Genomic DNA, 12732 nt, shown 5'->3' with positions numbered 1-12732 from the left:
AAATGGTACTCTCTCATAAACTGGCATTTCATGGTGAGGCTTTCAATATTTTTACCCAGTCTTCTGGAAATAGTCCATCAAAGGCCCAAAGCAGCTTCCCAGAATAAAGTGGTGTTGGTGTTTTCACTGTCTCACTGGCTGGCCATGGAAATGAAGCTGCAAACCAGACTGTTTTCCAAGAGCCATTCTATAGGGATAGACTGAAGAGAAGAAATATATACATGTGCTTCCCACCTCTGAATTAGCTAGACAATGGAAGACCCTGGTGACTTCTGACCATGACATCTCTTTTTAGGCAGGAAATTCACCCTTAATAGATTTCTCCCCAGAGAGTGAGCTAATATTCATTTCAAAATGTCAAACTCCACTAGAAGGAAGGTGTCTCCTTATTTGTAGTGGATAAATCAATTTTTGCACCTATTACTGAGAGTGGACCAGGAAATAAAAATCTTTGGGTTCTGTAAGGAGTGTCTTTGGTGTAGGGAAATAGGGGGCAGTTGTACTATTCTATAAACAAAAAAGACAAGAGGAAATTAAATATCATTGAAATGGCATGAAGCAGGCTCAGAACCTGTGCTTTAAAAACAACAACATGCTTATTTACATATCTTACCAACCCTGGTCTAGAAATGATTTGATCTTCCTTTGAAAATTGGCTATAATTTCCATCTTGTTATCTTGTAATTTTCACCTTGCTATCAGTATTCTGATAAAGTGACTTTCAGCAATCAGCCTTTTTCTTAAACCTGCAGTTAAAGGGAGACATTTTGGATGAGCTCAAACTTGAAGGGAAGGCTTTCACATATGTTAATAGTTAAACATGGACTAAAAAAAAAAACCTTAAAAATACCTAACTCCTATTTATTTACCTACATGAAATTATGGATGTACCAAAGTTTCACGGCTTTTATTATGGGCAACTTTATATGACAAATACAAGTGTAAGAGACATGAGAAACCATTTGTAATTAAAATGTACTTTAGTGTAATGACACCTTGTCAATTGTCCCACACTTTTCTCTTCTGATCTTTTTGATTGTCCATTCATCTATGCCTACATGCTTTTGTTCATCAGGTCTTGCTTTCCTCACTCTGGATTCCTAAATGATTACCTATTTGGCTGTATTTCTTCATAATCCCTTATATTTGTTACTGTTAATAGCACTCCACTGGTGGACAGATTGTCTGTCTCTCTAACTATTGGGCATTTGTAATGTTTGTAGTATTTTGCTTTAGAGACAACATAGCTATAATTATCTTTGTACAAGTAGCTCTTTCACTTTTGTGACATTCTTGGGATATGTTCTTATTAGTAATGTGGTTGTTGCATCAAAAGGTGCAAGCGGTTTTATTTCTCATTGTGAATACTGCAAATACTATGGTTACTCCAATTTGCAGTACCATCAGCAATGTACATGTGACAATTTTGGGGCAGTCCTGCCTCCATTACATTCTGCAATCTTGTAGGTTTTTGTTGTCTTTTTTTTGGTGGCCAGTTTAATAGGGTATCTGAAAGCATAAGTAGGGGTACTCCTTCCAGACTCTTCCTCCTCCTCTCCTTTCTCCTCCTCTTCCCCCTCCTCCTCCATGGTAGTAATAATGATGGGTTTTGTATCTACCTATCTATCTACCTACATACACACACACATATATACACATACATACACCACATACACACAAATATACATACATATATGCATATATATGTATATATATGTCTTTAAAGTTTACAAAACACTTTTTCCTTCTGCAATAATCCTTATTTTCTATGAATCTTCCCTAAAGAAACTGTCCCCATAGTATACTAGAAAACTTACTCTGGATCTTTTAAGTATTTTGGCAGGGGGAGGAGCAGAGATCCCAGTTTAGTACTTGAGCTATTCCTCTTTTGTCCCTCCTCTTAGTATGTTGTTTTCCCACCATCTTTGCTAATCATACGTGAACTTGGTGATGTCTTCTACACCATTACTTGTGTGCAAGTCATTGTTAATAATATCTTAGCATCTACTTACATCTCCAGTGAACCCCAAAATATGGATTTAATTCTCCCCTCTAATATTTTATAGGGTAAACAATACTTTATATGTAGTAGGTACTGTTATATAACATACATGCATACACATGTGTAACATATACATATATGTGTGTATCCACACATGCACACATGTATGTACTTACATATTTATATTGTTTGCATGTCACTTTGAGTAACTATGAGTTGTTTTTATGTCACACGTTGAATAGGACTGAGGACAACATGGTGGTTTGGTAAAGTGGAAAGACCAGTGGATATGGAATTGAGAAAACTCAAGTTTCAACCCCTGTTGCACCACTTGCTACCCAGCTGATCTTGGGTAAGTTCCATAAGTTTTCTTAACCTGGAGGTCACTAACACTTATAGCATCTAATTCACATAGTTGGTGTGGATAAAGTGCTTTGTAGAGGTAAAGTACAATACAAATTTGAACTAGTATTGCTGTTAAGATTAGCAATATTACTTGGTTTCTTTGGGCACTTTCCTTGACTTGTTGATGTGCTAATATGGAGTATGTTTCTGCCCTTGGGGCACAAAACCACTATTTGACATGACAAATGGTATTTAAGATATTATAAAGATGTGGTCTCCTGCTCCTCTGGGACTCTGGTGTGATTTTGAAAAGTCAAAGCATTTTTTGGCTAGGCTAATATGCACACAGAATTCGTAGTGGATTGAGTCAATCCAGAGTAATTGATGGTGTGAAATCATAGAAACTGATGACCGTTGAGCACTAATGTCCATGTCTCCTATATTCCCATGAATCCCAAAATGTAATCTGAATATTGATTACCAAATGATGTCTTTAGGGAAAAAAAGAAATTTGGGGTCTCAGAAAGATCATACAAGTATATTTAAAACAGCAACAACATTGCAGAGTATTGCATGTGAGGAAAACATTGAATTGGAATGATTTTTCCCTTAAAAATGTCTACTTAAGTCAAATTATTAAATAATCAAGCTTCAATTTGAAAACCCAGCTATCAAAATACCCAAAGCATGTAAGTAAGTGATTAAGATTTTTAGTACTTATTATGATTTGGAACTTTCTGATATTTTTATTCCTTTTCTCTCTATATTGTCATAGAAAAGAAGCGAACCAGAGCTACTATTTTGGGTTACATAGTGACAGGCACACTACTGTAAGAGATATTATTTGAATGAATGAACAAAGGGAAAATGAGAGGTAAAGCAAGACTGAAAAACAGAAGAGCTTTACTTCTCTAAGGTTGGAAGATGGGGCAGGCTTTAGAACTGAGGAACATAGATTTGGAGGGTTCCCATGATACCAGTGGGCCTCCTCACCCCAATTTATTTTATATAAGTCTATTTTAAGTATGAGACTTCATAGACATCCCAATAAATGTCCCAGACACCTCAATTAGATCAATAATCAATTAAAAGTATATATGATATATGGACAAGTCCTTAATTAGCTTGAGAGGTTTATAGTACTTTGGTCTATTAGGTGAAAGACAAATGATGCCCTGGAGGAAGCATATTTTGATTAGCTAAAAGAATCAGATATATTTCTGGGCTTAAATAAACAAATGAAAAAATGTAGTCAGTCTAGGAAGGAGCTCAGTCAAATGGTAAATCAATTTAGTGGTGGAAGAGTTCTAGTTTGAAGGATTCCAGGCCCCTAAGAAGGAATCATAAGAATTATTGAGAGGGGGGTAAAGGGAGGAGGAGGAGAAAGTTTGTCTTTCACTCCCTTCCCTCACCTCCATTGACAACACCATCAGAAAGAATGAACCACTAAGAGACAACATATCAATCTGGGACTGATAATTACTTGGGGAAAGTTAGCTTTAGGGAGTGTAACTGCTTGTGGGGGAGAGAAGCCTTGGATATGGACTCTATAAAGCCATTGGCCCTCAGAGTCCTGAAGAGAACTACACCTAAAGGGAACTTTATGGAAACCCTATGAAGAAAGAAATGAATTTCCTATAACCAAGAATTGCATTATTCCTTTGCTATACGTATTCTTTACACATGTATCTTGCTACCTTTGTACTTTTAAGTTTGTTTCCTTTCTGTCCACAGGCCCTATGTGTATTTGTGGGAGAATTTCCCGTACTATTTTGGATGGATTGTTAATATAGGTAAATGCATTTGCTAAAAACTCATTAAGCCTACTAGTTATTGTTATTAAGAAGCATGCTGGTGGGATGTGAATAACAGTACTATAGCTCCTCAGTGGTAGCCCGAGAACCTGGTGATTAGCTGACTCCTGGGGTGCTTTGAGAAGTGTGTGTGTGTGTGTGTGTGTGTGTGTGTGTGTGTGTGTGTGTATGTGTTACATTATATATTAAAACGATGTCTTCTCCAAGAGGATGGTAGCTTCTTGAGGACAGGGACTGTTCATTTTTGTATTCCCAGCATCTAGCTCAACATTTGACAAATAGTAGGTGCTTGACAAATGTTTGTTAATGATCTATTGGTGGGAGCAATGCCCTAGAATTTGGATCATAGGGTCGTAGATTTAGGCTTAGAAGGGACCTCAGAGATGATCCATTCCAAGCTCCTCATTTTCCAGATGAAGAAATTAAGGCCCAGAGAAATCCAATAACTCATCTAAAACCAGCTAGTGACCAATTTCAAACTCAGTTCTTCTGACTCCAAATTATCTGTAACTATTCACCTGTAACCGGGGAGCGTTCACATGGTTTACAGAAGCCGCCAGTCATTACTGATGCCTTTATTGCCACTTAGTTGCCCTTTTTCTCCATTGGTTTTATCTTCAGTTGAGCTTTTTTTGGATTTTAATTTTGTTCTTTCACTTAGCTTTTCCATTTAAAAATACAACCACAAGGAGGACCTGAGTTCAAATTTGGCCTCAGAGAATTGACACTTACTAGCTGTGTGACCCTGGGCAAGTCACTTAACTCCAATTGCCTCACCAAAAAAGAAAAAAGAGAAGAAAAGAAAAAAATAAAATAAAAATACAACCACACAGAGAGCTCTTTTTGTTTGTTTGTTTCTCTCTTTTCCTTCATTTATCCCTCTCTCCCTCAAGAAAATGGATCTAGACCAGGGGTGTGCTGGAGATTGAAGAACTCATTGTTAAATTTTCAGTGTGAGCATTTATGCCTTAGGATTCAGCAAATACTATATATAATCAGAGTTTGATTTATTTTTTTGGGTGTTGTCTAGTCTTAAGTCAATGATAGAGCAAATGTTAATTCAGATTAAACTTAAAAGTTTGCCAAGTTCACATTTTTTTTGGGGGGGAGAGGTGGGGCCAGTTGTTAAACATTTACCAGGATACCACTGACTAGACTTAGGGGATATTTTACTGAATGAGTAGCTCCTAATTGGCTCAATGGGATATGGAGAAAAGCACAAATAAGTGGGAAATAAACCTACACTTCTTTTTGAACTGAAGGCTCCCCATCACTTGGTGAAGTGTTTATTACATGGCATATGAGCCCCACTAAGTCCTGTTTTTCAAAAATCATCATATAAGAAGCCTTTTCAGTTTTAGAATACTAAAAAATAAATCCTTGCCAGGAAATAGTTGAAGGAAGAAATATCAGAAACTAGAGAAAACATAGATTAAGGCATAAGGAGAGAGAACATTGACAATTCTAAACAAGATGGCAGAAGGGGATGTATAGGAGTAGAAAAATATCTGAGCTATAATTCAATGATTATTTTAGGAGACATCCCAGACAGACATCTATGTATTCATTCTTCCTTTCCCTTCATCTCCCTCCCATGTCTCCCTCCCACTCTCCTCTGTTTTAAGGGAAAAAGCAATGTCAGTCAGGCAACTAGCATTTATGAAGTGCCTACTATGTGGTAGGCACTGTGCTAAGTGCTGGGGATACAAAGAGAGGCAAAATAAAAACAGTCCCTGCCCCAGCAAACTCATTCAAGTAGAGGAGAAGGCATGATGCCAACAATTATGTGCAAGCAAGACAGACGGTGTAAATTGGGGGTAATCAGAGTTAGAAGATCTGTGTTTGGGGCTTTATTTTAATCCTGACTCTGTGACCTTGAGCACATCACTCTCCTTGGGCTCAGTTTCCTTCCTCAAGGATAATAAAATTTGTGCTAATTTCTTCCCAAAGGTTTTTTTTAACCAAATCCTTATCAAAAGGTCTCACAAAATCACCGAATTTTCAGAGTTGGAATGTATCTCAGTTACAATCTCGTACTGGGAATCTCTGAAAAGAACCCTCTCTATATCATGCCCAACAAATAGCTTCATTCAGCCTCTGCTTGAAGACTTTCTAGGAAATGAAACCCACTATTTCCTAAGGCAGGGCATTCTACATTTGGGGGGGGAGGGGAAATCTAATGATTACATCATTTTTTCTTGCATCAACCTTCTTTGTCTTTTTGCAAATGCCAGTTGTTCCTCATTCTGCCCTTGAGGACTGAAAAGAACCAGGCTAACCCCTCTGCCACAAAATAGCCTTTCAAGGACTCAGGAAATAGTATGATATGACAAGAACTTGAGGTCCTTCAACATCCTTATTTTCCTCCTCTGGATGACTGCTAGCTTATTAATACCTTCCCTAAAACATGCTACCTGGAACTGAACACAATACTTGAGATATAGTCTAGGCACATCAGGGAAACATCCTGTGAACCAGAGTCCTCGATAAATATCATTTATTGTCATTATCAGCATTATCAAGCATAAGATGATTTGAATTACACATGACACTGTTAAAGTAAAAGTATAAGTTGTATGGGGGAAAGGGAAGGGGGAAGGAAGGAGAGAGAGAAAGATAAGATAATGGAATCATAGATTCAGAGATGAAAGGAATATTAGATGGGGTCTACCTGACACCCCCCATTTTACAGATTAGGAAAATGAGGCACAAAGAGGTTGAACAAAAGTGCCTCAAGTCACATAGCCAATGTGAGTCGGAAAAGGGTAAGATTTGAAACCAGGTGCTGCCCCCTGGTCACTACCCTAGGCTGCCTCAACTGCTTAAAAAATCAAGAGCCTTCTAGGGTAATTGTAGAGTAAAACAGGCAGAATGTCAGAGGTGGAAGGGACGCACATGGGTGTTACCGTGTCTAGCCCCTTCTCTTTACCAATGAGAAGTTTGTGATTCTTTTTTGTCTTTGGGTCCCCTCATTTTTGATCCCTTTGTGTCTTTTGTCATATTTAGCACAATTTACACATAGTAAGCACTTAATAAATGCTTGAATGAACAAATGATTGCATGGATGGATGACTCAATCAATGGATGAATGGATGAATAAATAAATTAATGAATGGAATGTGGCACACAGAGCCCTGGGAGGTAGGCACCTCAGTAAAGGATGAAGCCACTTCTCTGCTGGGATCCTGATGGACAGTATTATGGCCTGTCAGGTGGGTCAGTAGCTCCCTACACTGCAGATACTGCTACTTCAGCCAAAAGCAGGGCTAGCCATGCATAGGCATGGAAAAAAAATCAATATGATGACACCAGCACACTGAATTGCCCATCAGAAATTGTCGCTTATCCTTGGTAAATAACTGCTATTGTGGGGCTTCATATATTCATGGGCAGGTCTTAATCAGAAACATGGGGATGTGAAATCTATGTTCAGCAATTAGAAAGAACCCATTTTATTTGAGAGGTTAATTATTTAAATAGCCAAAGAGATTACCCTATTAGCATGGCTCAGAGAAGGAGTAAATGAGGAATCCATTTATTTATCTATCTCCATCTATCCATTTATCTATCTGTATATCTCTATCCATCTATCTTTCCATCTCTCTCTCTCTCTCTCTCTCTCTCTCTCTCTCTCTCTCTCTCTCTCTCTCTCTCTCTCTCTTTCTGTCTTATATCTCTATCATCCAAAAGAGAGACAATATTTCACAATAGATGGAGAGTTGGCTTTGGAATCAGGAAGATCTGGGTTCAAGTCCCACTTCTGACCCACACTGGCTGTGTGACCCTGGGCAAGTCACTTAACCTTTTTATGCTCTGGGCAATTCTCTAAGACTATAAGTTACATACCAGTGGTCCACCTGTGTCAGTGGAGAGAGTTTTCCCACCAGGGCTTCTCTACACCAGTGAAATCACAGACCCAAGCTAAAGCAATTCATCATGCAATCACAGACACAGAGGCAGGAGGAGCCTCAGAGGCACAAAGTCTAACCACCTCATTTCACAGATGAACAAACTGAGGCTTAAAGAGTTTAAGTGATTTGCTCAAGCAATGGGACTTGAACGTACCTTCACTGATGCCCAGACCAATATTGTTTCCACTGTAGTTTGGTTTTTATTATTGTGGATTTTTTAAAAGTTATGTTATCTTAAAGCTCTAAAATCTTGTGGTTACATCCCATCCCAAGGTCCAGTAGAGCAGTGAGTTGGTGAAAATACCAGCCAAATGGCTTTAAGGACATGGCTTCTTCTCTGACCAGGTGGCATTGTCATGTGTCTGTCTGTTATCTTTTAGGCTGAGGGAATAATGCCCCTCTACCTGCTGCTGCCCGATCTGTTAACACGGTGACTGACCCCCTAAAAAGAGAGATTAGTCACTGTTTTGTGCCTTGGACTCCTGTTGCCATCTGGTGAAACCTATGGAGTCATTCTTAGTATCATGGTATTAAAGGCATAATACAGAATACACAGAATTATAAGGGAAATCAATGTATGAAAATAGTTATTGAAAAAAATAAAAAATAATGTCCATGGATCCCAGGTTAACAACTCTTGCTTACTCCACCTTCCCAACCCCCCATCACTTCAAAAACCTTCCTGCTTCTTAAAGGCAAGGCTCTAATCATCTCACTTCCATTCCCCCTTGCCCCCAATTGTCAGGATTAATCAGTGATGACGAAGTAACTTGGTTAGGAAATCTAGGTTTTGTGAGCTATTAGAATATATCCCTAAGACAACAATTTCCTGACTCAGTACTGGCAAAGAGATCCCTGCAGTCTCCCTCTGATCAGCCACTTGATTCCCCCTCAGTCTGTGGGTGGGAAGCTCAGGAGTCAGCTGCCGCCTCCAGGGCCCAAGCTCTTGGGGAACTGGACCTGAGACCCCGCGCTCTTCTCTCAGCACCACAGAAACAGACTTTTCCCACTGACCTTCTAAGTTGTCTTTGGCATTAGTGGATTGAGGAGTCTGGAAACCACCACAGCTGCCCATGATTCAGTCCTCTGAGGCCGGCTCCTGGTTCACTGAGGCCACTGCACTCTGCTCCCAGCCCAGGATAATATACTTTTCTGATCAATCACCCAGGTTGTCTTGGGCTGGAAATTTGCACTCTGTCTTTTTGTGGATTCTGCTGCTTTAGAATTTGTTTAGAGCCATTTTTTATAGGTATTTGGAGAGGTTGAGGGACAGCTCAAACAGGTCACTGTTTTCACTCCACCATCTTGGCTCTGCCCCTCTTCAGTACTTCTGAATGACAAGACTGACAACTAACACAAATTTATAAGTAAGCCTTAACCGTATTGCTCCTTCCTCATCTTAGATTCTCTCAATTCTCTGTTTTCTGTTCCTTTTGACCTCTCCTCTTCTTTCTTCTCCACTCCCACTGGAGCCTCATGTTCTCAGATTGTCCTCTGGGTACCTAGCTCAGCCATAGCAACACCCTTTAATTCCAGAATGTCTCACTCTCAGCAAACCTTATGAGTCTGGAGTTCCAAAGGCTGTCTCTTCCTCTCCATGATGATACATAGCAATGATTCTTCTGTTTTTTTAGTGGAGGTTATTAGAATTAAGTAACAGATGTTGAATTGATCTTTGCAATTTAAACCTCAGGTGTACTCAATTTGACATTCTGGTGTGACACAGCAGGGGAAAGAGATGACTGGTGGAGGCAACCCCTTCAGGAGAAATTGTAGGAGATGTGTTTCTTCACCTTAGATGACATAAAAGAAGGCTGCTTTTCTGCCCTGCCCTCCTAATGCCCTTGCCCCTGCTTTGAGGCTGAGGCTGATGATAATAGGAAGTTTTACAAAGACTTGACAGATATTATCTCGTTGGAAATTGCCCACCTGGCTTTGAGGATGTCTTCTGGACCTGTACTGCTCTTCAATGGTCAGTATCTTAGAATGAGTATAGATTATATGATAGAAAGCCAAGCCACCATTGCTAACATTGCTAACATTGAAGATTACAGACATTTTCTACTATCGAACCAAACTGGTTTTTTGCTCTACTCTTGATTGGGGTCTTGGGGGCTGGGGGGGTGGAGGGAGTCAGTCTTTAGGGAGAAAGCTGCTGTCACTGGTGAGAGCAGTTAATTAGAATAACATTTGCTTTTAACTGTTTGATATTTGGTACAGTTATCAGTCCTAAAGGTCATGTTGTACTTCCCGATAAACTGGTCACTGGGGATTTCTGTAGTCTCCCTAGGCTGTTCTGGCTAAATATAGGAAAGCTGAAGAGTTAGGGATAATTGTCTCTGATATTAAACTCTCTCATAATACTGATTAAACTCATTTAGGTTTTTCATGGGGGTAATTTTTAGATTTTCTTCTGGTTAAGAAACTGGATCATCCCTCAAAGGCTTCCAGAAAACTGTGGAAAGAAAGCCAACAATCTTGAGCATTTGGTGTGTGCATGTATGTGGGGGGGGGGGACAGGGGGCTTCTTATTAGTTCAGAGAATCTGTCTCTGGGGTGATCAATGTTGTCTGTTCAGGGAAGGATCCTATTTCAGCCATGATACTTAACCTCGAATCTCTCCCCTCTCTAATACATCCTCCACACATCTGACAACGTGACATTGCCAAAGCCCAGGTCTGACTAGCTGACTCTCCTGTTCAAGAAGCTCTAGGGCTCCTTACTGCCCCTGGGATCAAATAAAGACACCTTCATCTGGCATTTAAAATCCTCTTCAATTTGGCTTCAAGCTCTCTTTCTGTGTTTATTTTACTTTAGTACCCTTCATACACACTGCATTTTAGACTGAACTCTTGTTCTTGCCTAACTCAGTACCACCAATCATGTTCAGGTAGAAAGAGATTTCATTAGCTCAATCTGTAATGTTAGATAATTTTGTCACCAGTAAAAAGGGAGGGGGAAGTTTTGGAAGAGAGCTCACTGTGAGAACTGTGACTTGTACTTCTACTAGATGGGCAAGTGCTTCTTCTAGGAACTAATCTCCATCATTTCACTTTCCATAAGGGAATTCTTTGCTAAGAATTGAAAAATGCTTGAATGTTTATGAAAAGACTCATTAATGCTCAGGACTAATAATCATTTTGAAGGGAAACTGAGATGCTTATATAATTGTCTATTGTGCTGTTGAAAGGTGTCAAATTTAAATCACTAACGAGGAGCAACAAAATTTGCAGAAAGAGACATTCTCATTTGGACATGGCCAATGTGGGGATTTGTTTTGCTTGGCCATGCATATTTCTTTTTATAAATTTTAAACAATAAGCTCATTAAACAAGAAGATATTAGACTTGAAGGGAAAACTATCTAGGATCAAGTCCTTTATAATAATTTATCCCTACTGAGAGACAGAGATTGCCCTACATGTAACAGCTACATACAAAAAAGTTATAAAATCATCCTTGGTTTTACAATGAAAAAACAAAAGCATTGAAATGATCCAATCAACCAAGGTATGCAAGGATTTTTTGCGGGTTTTTTTTTGTTATTATTGTTAAACAGTGAGAGCAAAATAACTTACTGGAATATAAAGATAAAGTTGAATGAACATGCTAATGATAGAGAAAAGAGATATTTTCACAGAACCAGTTTGTTTATTTTCCCCTTCCCATCTCCATTTCATGTTGATTAAAATATACTACTGGCCATTTAGTTAAAAAATACACATTCTGCCTGTGCACATACACAAGTTACTTTATGTACAATAAAGAAATGGGGCAAGGGAATCAAAGAAGAGAGAAAACTATACTGCAGTAGTCAGGATGCAGATGAACCAAATCTTGGTTCTCCAATTGTGAATGGATTGTTTTCCTTGGGAGCACAGTTCTGGAGTAGAGTTGCAGGTTCTCTTTTTAATAAATACCTCCTGTCTGCTGCTGAAATACATCAACTGGAGCTTCATCCTCCATTTCCAACTGTGCAGGTGTGTCTGTTTTATTGATTGGTTGACCAACAAATTGGAATCTGATCTGCATCACTGACAAACCCTGTCATTCACAATAGGCTTTCATTAGTTTACTAAGTGGTGTATGCCTCTTAATTTCAAATTGTACCACTGAATCATCTTGTCCTGCCACCTTCAAATTAATGTGGTCGTTGTTTTCAGACTTGACTCTTTCCTTTGGCTTTTCATCTGCCATGGTGAGGATGGAGGTCTCCTCAGCCACTGCTTCACAGAAGAGGCACCAGGATAGTCTGCTCCAAGGGAGCTGGGGGGAGAAGTAGCAGCAGGAGGAGCAGCAAGATTATAGTGGTGATGGTGAGGAAGAAGAGGAGAAGGAGAAAGAGGAGGAGGAAGAGGAGAAGGAGGGGGAAAAGGAGGAGGAGGAGGAGAAAGAGCACATATTTTTTATGAAAGTTTTTCTTTTCATTTTTTTTTCTGGGAGTGGAGAGAGAAGAGTGAGAAAGAGAGAAAATAAATACTTGTCAATTAAAAAAAGAAAGGTATCCTTAGTTCTCCAGAGCTCTATCTTCTTTTCCAAATGTTGACCCCAAATCAACAGATCATTCCCAAGGGACCTCATTTTACTACTAGTTGGAACAGTGGATAGAGTACCAGATCTGGGTTAGAAAAACAGGAGTTTAAATCTGGTCTCAGATGCTT

The 12732-nt window shown here is 39.2% G+C and overlaps 1 pseudogene; it reads right to left on the bottom strand.

Annotated features, from left to right (window-relative positions):
* Positions 1 to 11980: 11980 nt before the first annotated feature.
* On the bottom strand, positions 11981 to 12268 carry LOC110197297 (small ubiquitin-related modifier 2-like; annotated as a pseudogene).
* Positions 12269 to 12732: the final 464 nt, after the last annotated feature.

The sequence above is a fragment of the Phascolarctos cinereus genome, unplaced genomic scaffold, assembly GCF_003287225.1.
Source record: "Phascolarctos cinereus isolate Bilbo 61053 unplaced genomic scaffold, phaCin_HiC Scaffold_1;HRSCAF=81, whole genome shotgun sequence".
NCBI classification, from domain to species: domain Eukaryota; kingdom Metazoa; phylum Chordata; class Mammalia; order Diprotodontia; family Phascolarctidae; genus Phascolarctos; species Phascolarctos cinereus.
Note: the sequence above shows the minus strand (reverse complement) of the source record. Positions and strands in the feature narration are given on the sequence as shown.